This window comes from Talpa occidentalis, unplaced genomic scaffold, assembly GCF_014898055.3.
Source record: "Talpa occidentalis isolate TD23 unplaced genomic scaffold, MPIMG_talOcc4v2.1 talOcc4.4, whole genome shotgun sequence".
In the NCBI taxonomy this organism is placed as follows: Eukaryota; Metazoa; Chordata; class Mammalia; order Eulipotyphla; family Talpidae; genus Talpa; species Talpa occidentalis.
Window position 1 is genome coordinate 131246376 of NW_023604295.1, and position 9327 is coordinate 131255702.

The window sequence follows — 9327 nt, forward strand, 5'->3', positions numbered from 1 at the left end:
GGTGAGCAGGGATGAGGGTATGGACAGAAAGGGTCTTAGATATTTTTGAAAGTTGCTGCCAAAAGGTAAGGTTGTTTATGCAATTTCTAGTACTGATGGGGGGAGATTGGGGGGGGGGTTCAGTGCCAACCGGAAAGAACTTCAGTTAGCAAATAAATACATAGTTCACACCCGCCACGGGGTATGGAGCAGGTTGGGGAAAGACTGAGTCTATGAATAGTCATAGAGTCGTAATTTTTGAAGCATCACATAACTAGTGCTAGGTGTCTGATTTTATTTCATTTGTATAGACTAATGATTGGGAGTCTGCATTCAGGAAAGCCATTTATCTAATGAAGCACCAGACTACAAATAGAGGTCTCTTAATAGACCCAGATGATATGTGCATTCAGATGAAGACCTCCCACATCCTGGGTGCCAGATGGCTCTGCCATTGGCCTCACACTGACCTCTGGATAACAGATCTTGCCATCAGAAATAAGCATTGAGGAGGCATTGAGGCCAACCGGGGAATTATAATGGGAGTCAATCATCTATATGAGTCCTGATGCCTGCCAGGAAGTGATCTAAAAAATGAAAATAAATATGCATATCAGAAGGTGGAACAGCATTTTATACTGAAGGGTTAGCTGGAGACATTCATTCACTCCAAGGCATTAAAACCCACTTTCTTTCTGACTCTACACTGACACTGCCTCCTGGCCACTCTGGGCTCTGAGAGTGACCAGAACATGCCCTCGGACTGCCATCAGATACAGCAGGCTCCTGAGGAGGAAGTCCTCACTGCTGAGAATTAACAAAAATCCCTTCAAGTGCAGAATCTTGGGGCAGAGACAGTCTCTCACACAGCCCTCTATCCGCTCCCAGCTGGAGCCGAAGGCCCCAGAACCGTGGGAGAAGGTAATTTCTGCAGTGATACTTGCTGTTGCAGTTTTTTTTTTTTTTTAAAGATTTATTTATTTATGCATACAAGAGCTGGGGTACAGGCCAGATATATGGGGGAGGGGCGTGAGAGGATTCACCAGAGACAGAGTGGGGAACAGAACAGGCAGACTGACTGAAATACACTGCTGAGGGGAGCAGTGGGTGAGACAGGAGAGGTCTGCTGTGCCATGTGGGTATCTTCCTGACCGGCCAGGGATCGAACTTGTGCTGCAGAGGCTGCAGATAGCTTCATAGTCGGTGCTCTTGCACCACCAGGGAGACCCTGCTGTTGCAGTTTAAGAAGAGGAACTAAACTTGAAGGCAGGAAAGACATTTGAAAAATGGCCATGAGTTCACTGAGATGTTATAAAGCAATTGGCCTTTTAAATCTCATAAGAAATCATAACTAGAGGTAGATTCCTTTTTTATTATTATTAAAGATTATTTATTTATACAAGCACTGGGTACAGTCAGAAGCGCGGGAGGGTGAGAGAATTCACCAGAGCCAGAGGGGAGAGCAGAGCAGGCAGAAGGACCGAAGTACACTGCTGAGGGGAGCAGCGGGCGGCAGGAGAGGTCTGCGCGCCATGTGGGACCCTCCTCCGGTGGTTGGGGAGCAGCCAAGGATTGAACCGGCACTGCAGAGGCTGCGGGCAGCTTTGCAACCCAGTGCTCAACCGCTGCACCACCAGGGAGGCCCAGATTTCTTTTTTTTAAATCATACTCTTATGGGATGATCTGTCTTGTAGCTGTTATAAAATGAAGGAATTGCTCCAGCACATGACTGCTTTTCGGATCATCTGCTGAGAACATGGTGGACGTGAAATGCAAAAGACACTAGGAACTTCCTTTTCCAGAGGAAATCTTGTAGCTGCTTCTTGATAATGGTTTCTCAAAAAATGGTGTTGAGAACATTTCTCCATGGGTGATAGTCCCCGAGAATGGAAAACTAGGCTGAAATGGTAGATTGTCCCTCTTTGCTTCATTCTTTGTCTCCTCTGTTTCCTGAGTTTTGGCTTAAACATGAGGAGCTTTTGACCACAGAGATATTTCACAGAAGTAGGTTAGGAGGACAAAGTGTTGAGATAGAAGGCATTTGTAGCCAGCAACTTCCCAATACCGTAAGATTTCCCTTTTTTTTCTCCCCTTCTCCTTCTTCTTCAGAGAGCAGTGTGGGTGGAGAACGTGACTACAAGCTGTCTAGGCAAGACAATACTATCTCATGACAGCAAATTTTTTTTCTGTTTTTAATCTTTTATTTTGAAAAAAAAATACATAAGACAATATTATAACCAAGTATAGTTTTGGGTGTGTGTGTGTGTGTGTGTTTATTTTAAGCAGGAAATTTGTTGTTTCAGCTTTCTTTCTTTCTCTTTTTTTCCTTTTATTTTTTTATATTTTTACATCATTTTTCATTTTTTGCACAATGTATGCATTTTCGTCTTGGTTATATTCCCCATACAATTCCCACCCCCCTTATGATAGCAAATTTTAAAAGGAAGAGATTTTAGAAGATGGTAATAATATGCTTACAGTTTACTTCTTTTCATTTTGTTTGATCCATACTGGGTAGTGTCTCAAATGTTGCTTGGTAGCCCCAAAGTGAGTCCATGAAACTGACTTTAGAGGACAGTTTTCCTACAATTCTGGGTATCTTTTTTTTTTTTTTAATGTATTTTTTCACTTGGTGGGAAGATGTTTACAGGCGATTCTTTGAATTCCCAATGACATCATGGCTCTTTAAGGATGCCAATTAAAGAGCAGACTCAGACTTGAGCCCATGAAGAAAAGGTCAGGCTCAATCGACCCAGACAATCCAATCCAAGGATAGTCTAATGACATGAGTGTCCAGGTTGTATAGGAAGGGCCTTGTTTTGTTTTGGTTTTGTTTTTTTAAAGATTTATTTATTTACTTATACAAGCACTGGGTACAGTTAGGAGCGCTGGAGGGTGAGAGAATTCACCAGAGCCAGAGTGGGGAGCAGAACAGGCAGACTGAAGAAATACACTGCTGTGGGGAGCAGCGCGCACTGCAGGAGAGGTCTGTGCGCCATGTGGGACCCTTGCCTGTGGCTGGGGATCGAACCAGCGCTGCAGAGGCTGTGGGCAGCTTCGAAGCCCAGCGCTCAACCGCCTGCACCACCAGGGGAGGCCCAGGAAGGGCCTTGTTTTGAAAGGAACAGTCATTGCTAGTTCAACAGAACTTTTGCATGTCATGCATTTAGTAGACTTCATGTGAGTAAGTAAGGAAAAATACTTTTCCCTCTACCTTTCTGAGTTCTTAGTTGAGGTCATTGTAAGAAAGACATTACAGAAACAAAAAACAAGAGGTAATAAGAGATATGCCCATCATGACAAAGTTTATCTGGGTGTGGTGTCTACTGCTAATCTCCTTCCTGGGACAGGAGTCAACACTGTCCTTTCTAAAAGAAAAGGATTTATAACAATCAAGTTCCTTTTGAGGGTCTGTCTTCCCTACATTTGCTGTTTTTCTAGTGCCTACAGCTCAAAATAAAACAGGTATCTCCTGCTTTTTGAAAGTTTGTGTTATGCCGCTTCACTTTTACGAAAGACCCCAGCTATTACCTGTTTGCACAAACTAGAAGAAATACAAAGAGGATTTTCACTTTATGACAAAAGCCAGAAAGTGCCAACAGGTTCAGCGTTTGTTTTGCAGGTGCCCTTGCGGGCCTGGCCTACGAGAGCAAGCCCCCCAAGCTCCTCCCCCGGCACTGCTTTATGCAGGAGTGTGTGGATCATCTCCTTCCTGCTTTTCAGTGTGGTGTGTTATTTTATGTTATATCTTATTGGGTATGATTTGGTAGACTATTTTGGAGTTCTGGGAATTAATTTTCCATATTAATTAATCAGAATCACTTCTTTATATTATGCCTTTTGGGCTTATGAAAGCTTCTGTGGGAATGAATGCTCTACTTTTGGATGGTGGGGGAAACCCATAAACCAAAAGGTATATTTGAGGTGGGATGTTCTGAAGTCCCACAGTTATATTTGGGCATGGCACATTCTATTACCCTTCTGTGCAATAATCATTGATAAGGAATGATGGAAATTTTAGGAGCATATTTTGGGCCCATCAGAAGGAAAAGAAGGAATCTGCTCTCTCTTTGCGTAAGACGCCCTCAAAACTACATACAATGCAGTATCAGGTATTTAATAAAAAACACTTTCAAGTGGATAAGAGGCAGGAGACTAGCAAGATCCCGCTGGCACTTTGAAAATGGAGTGCAAAATGCAAAATTTTGCCAGCATTTATATATCCTGGCTAAATCCAAGGAGAAAAGGAATAAATGGGCAGGAGGAAGAGGGTTTGATCATCAGAAGGGTAAATATGTTGTGATAGTGTTCTATTAGAAATTTGAAAACATTCAAACATATGCTCACTTTGCTTCAAATGGATCCGAATGGAAAACATCTGGAGATACATACACACGGCAGTGCTATGCGAAACATCTGTGTTTAAGTGCACACTTTGCAGGCTATTTGTCTGTTGGCTCTCAACTCTAGTCCCACTCTTCCTGCCTTCTCTACAAGGGAATGGAAATCTACAAACTACATTTCCCAGACTCCCCAGTCAGCTGGCTTCCAATAAGGTTCTACCCAGGGGAAACAATGAAGGGACACTGGAGGTAGATGAAAGAGACAAGTCAATTTTTTTTTTTTTTTGATGTCTGTTGAAGTCTTTGACAGTAGCTGCAGCAACAGCAGCAGCATCAGTGGATGATTGTGGGTCTGTGCTCAGGTAGATGAATTTCAATAGCAGTGGAAGCAAGGTGTGCTCCTGCAGCCTCCATGGCATTGCATTCCTGGACTTTGGTGCTGGTTCTGGCAGTGGCAGCATCAACGATAGGCAACTATGGGGAATGCATGGGGGAGGTCAACCCCCTGGCTTCCTGAAAGATGTTCCAGCAACAGCAACAGAGCAGTGGGTGATCCAGCAACCTCAGCAACAGAGCAATTGTGGATTCTGGGTGACCGCAGTTGTAAGATGGTAGTTGCTTCCTGCAGTTACTAATATCTGGGTGATCTCAGCTTCCTTTTTCTTCTCGTCCAGCCCTTTGACACACTTGCAGTCACTTTTCTGTTACTGTCCCTCTATTTAAAATCCCTACAGTAGTTTCTGTTTTGTTGACTGGACCCTGATCAATACACACATGTAAACTAAACATTATAGTTAAGGACAAATCAACATTTCTATGTGCTTGATTCCCTGATCGCCTCATGTATTGGATATTATAGAAAGGAAGTAATGAGCAAGATTTTATCTCCAAAATTCAACAAAAAAACTAAGTTCCTTGTCATGTGTCTTGCAGTCTCCACTGAGGCACAAAAGTATTTTAGAAAAAGAGAAATTTCCTTTGAGAGATGCTTGTCCATGACCTTAGTCCGTATGGCATTTGTAACCTGCCATCAAATGATTCTTATCTATTAAGCCTTTCAAACCTATTATTTCATTTAATTATGACATTGACCCTGAAAGGGTATCATTATTCTCATTTTACATATGAGGAGAATAACATGTTTTAAGTCTTGTTCCTCTTTCTAGTGTGCACACTTTCTGCAACGTGACCAACCATTCTTCCACCCAGCAGTGCAGTCTATTTCTTTTCTGTTTATGACACTGCTTGAGCTGATATTCACAGGACTTCTGGAGAAAAAGTGTTGGAGCTCAATGTGATTGTTGGAGGCAAAAAAAAAAAAACCAAAAAACCCAAAACCCAAAAACAAATCACTTCTTTGAGTGAATTGCACTGGCGAACCTGCGAACCTGGAAGGAACTGAATGGCAGCCCTGGTTACCACCTCCTGTAAAAGGGTTTGTGCAAAACACAGGCAAGAGAAGACCATCACTGTCTGGTGGGCAGACTCTGGCCAAAACTCCAGGGGAGGGTTGTTGGAATCGGGAAAGTTATTAGGGGGCTCCTGCAGCTATAAGCTCTTCCCTGTCTTCATCAATGATAAGCACCAGTGGCTTTGTCATTTAGCATAATGAATCTTAGAAGGAATTTTCATTGGTGAATTAAGAGGTGAGTTGGTCAGAATTAATGTGTTGATCACCCCCGCCCTTGCTTAACCAAGGTACTATGATGGAGAAAACCTAAGTGATCATATTTATCCTTCCAGATACTGTCACTTGCTTAGGATTTGGAACAGGACAGGTATCTACAGTTTGTAGGAGGATTCTGTACCTGTCTACCTTGCTCTGACTAAATGCTTAGCTCAGTCACACTGTTAGCATATTATCCCATCTGCTTGAAGTGGATCTGTTACGCAAGGAATTTGTCATTGTGCCAGAGGTCAGAGAACTGGAACTTCATTGGGTTTACAGAACTGGTCGGACAACTTTTTTGTACCTGCTGTCTTCCCAATGTTTATTTTGTAGTCTATTTAGCCGGAGACTTGCTTTCCTTGTAACATAGTACCCGGCAATGCAGTTGAGTAGAACTTTAGCCCTCCTCTATATCTGTTGTAGGTACATATGCCCATATGTGACTGGGGTCTTGGTTTAAACAAGTTCTCAGGGATTTTAAGGCTTGATTAAAGCATGAATCCACTGCTAGGGACCTGCGTTGCAGAATTGTTCTTTTTTTCTGTGATCCCTTATGTTCACCATTATCCTTTGATAGTAAGCTACCTCAGTGCCCTTGCTAGAAGGACTTACAAAATTAACAAAATGGTGTTGAACTAGGGGTGGTTGAAAGAAAGCTCTCTGTTGCTCCAGGAACCTTTATTCATTTATTTAAGGGATTATGTTTACCGAGGTGACGTTGATTACAACACCGTGTAAGTCAGCACACGCGCAACCAAAGCTCCAATAACCCTGCACCATCGTCCACTGGGCCTCCTTCCTGTTTTGGCTCAATCCACCCCCATGCCGTCTGGTAGCCCTAATCCTGCAGTCAGATTTCAACGGTTTGTTTTGGTTTGGTTTTGTCTGTAACATGGCTTTGTTTTTCAAATTCCATATGTGTGAAATAATCCAGTATTTGTCTTCCTCCTTATGACTTACTTCACTTAGCATAATCCTCTCCAGTTCTATCCCTCTTGTTGTAAATGGCAAGAGTTCATCTTTTTTTTAACAGCTGATTAGTATTCCATTGTGCAGATACACCATGTCTTTATCTGCTCTTCTGTTGTTGTATACTGAGGCTGTTTCCATAGCCTGGCTAGTGTAGATAGTGCTGCAGTGAGAGGGTGCATATGTATATATCCCTTTGATTAGTGTTTTTGATTGGTGTTTTGGGAGAGGACTTAATCTTGGAGAGGACTTGCTGGGACATATGGTTGATCTTATTTTGATATATTTTTTGAAAGATTTATTTATTTATTTATACAAGCACTGGGTACAGTCAGAAGCACGGGAGGATGAGAGAATTCACCAGAGCCAGAGCAGGGAGCAGAGCAGGCAGACTGACAAAGTACACTGCTGAGGGGAGCAGCAGGTGGCAGGAGAGGTCTGCGCGCCATGTGGGACACTCGCCCAGCGGCCGGGGATTGAACTGGTGCTGCAGAGGTTGCGGGCAGCTTTGCAACCCAGCGTGCAACTGCTGCACCACCAGGGAGGCCCTTATTTTGATATTTTGAGACACCTCCATCCTGTTTTCCCTAGGACCTGGACCAGTCTACATTCCCACATCAGTGTATGAGGATAAGAAAAATTTTTTAAAACATGTGTGTTTGAGTATATATTAGTATGTATAGAGGAGTCAATTTCACCTTTGATGGATACTTAAAGCAGGAGCTGATAATTCTGTAGCCAACAAAACCCTCAAAGGCTGCAATTTCTCCATGATTCTTTCTCCAGTATTCTTCTATTTTCAGAAGGCATATAAAATCTCCCCCATGCCATTTTATTCTTGCATTGAATAAGTTATTTCACTTGTTTGTTCTTTTAATAGCATTAAGTTTCATCATCCAACATACATACTTTTCTTTCTGCTTCCAACCTCTCATCTTTGCACTCCACATTCACTACTGAGCCACTCCATACCTTTATATCTCAAATTTTGTTTTTGTTAGTTAAGAAAATGCTCTCTTCTTGCTGTTGATTACACTGTGAAATTCCCTTGGAGATGCCCACCAATAAAATTCATAAGACCACTAGGATTCTGTCAGTAATCTAAAACTTGAGACTCTAAAAACAGTATTTCCTATCTATTGATATCTTTATGTTAACAAAATTATCCATTGAGGACCTCCCTGGTGGTGCAAGGGATTAAGGCTCAGCACTATGAAACTAGCAGCAGCCACTGCAGCATGAGTTCAATCCCTGGCCAGGGAGCAACCCACATGGCGCAGCAGACCTCTCCTGTTTTGCCCGCTGCTCCCCTCAGCAGTGTATTTCAGTCAGCCTGCCTGTTCTGTTCCCCACTCTGTCTCTGGTGAATCCTCTTACCCCCTGCACCTCTGGCCTACACCCCAGTTCTTATGTGTACAAACAAAAATAAATCTTAGAGCCTCCCCGGTGGCGCAGCAGTTGAGCTCTGGGTTGCGAAGCCGCCTGCAGCCTCTGCAGCGCCGGTTCGATCCCCGGTCACCAGGTGAGGGTCCCACATGGGCGCAGACCTCTCCTGCTGCCCGATGCCCCCCTCACCAGTGTACTTCATCTGCCTGCTCTGTTCTCCACTCTGACTCTGGTGAATTCTCTCACACTCCCACGCTTCTGACTGTACCCAGTGCTTGTATAAATAAATAAATATTTTAAAAACAAAACAAAAAAAAATAAATCTTAAAAAAAAAATCCATTGAGAGCCATCCTATTACTGTGGGAGCTGCTGTTTTGGATATCGCATGTGTGTCACTGTCTGCATAACTTGTCCATATGAAACTGTTGTAGAGCAACCCTGATACAAAACGGGGTGCCTGACTGTGGGTCCTCACCCGCGCGCTTAAAAGGACTTATCAATGCTCTACTGCAGGCACACGCGAAAGGTTAATAAAAGGTTTATTTACAAGGGAAGGGGAAATGAGGAAATGTACAGCTCAGGGAGAAAAGCGGGAGACAAAGTTTTAAATGAGTCCTACCCGATCCGCTGATCAGGAATCCCAAATGGCGCTCTGAGAGCTGGCTGCAAGCCAGGAGCCGTGAAGCCAGGAGGCGAGCGACAGCCAGCCCCCCAAGGCCCACGTGTTTGGTTTTTATACCCAACCTGGCTGCTTAACTCCACCCTCAGGTCCCAGCCACCTTCCCTTTGGTGGTGATGGGATTTGTCTTTCCCAATGTCCTGATGGCTTTAGTCTGGAGTGGGGGTGGAGTCCACAAAGCCTGTATGGGATTAACTCAGGACATCCTTTCTCCCTAACAAAACTTCTACTTTTCAATGCACACTCATAATTACCACATGCCTGTGTATATGTGTAAAGTGCAAATGTACACCACAAAGCT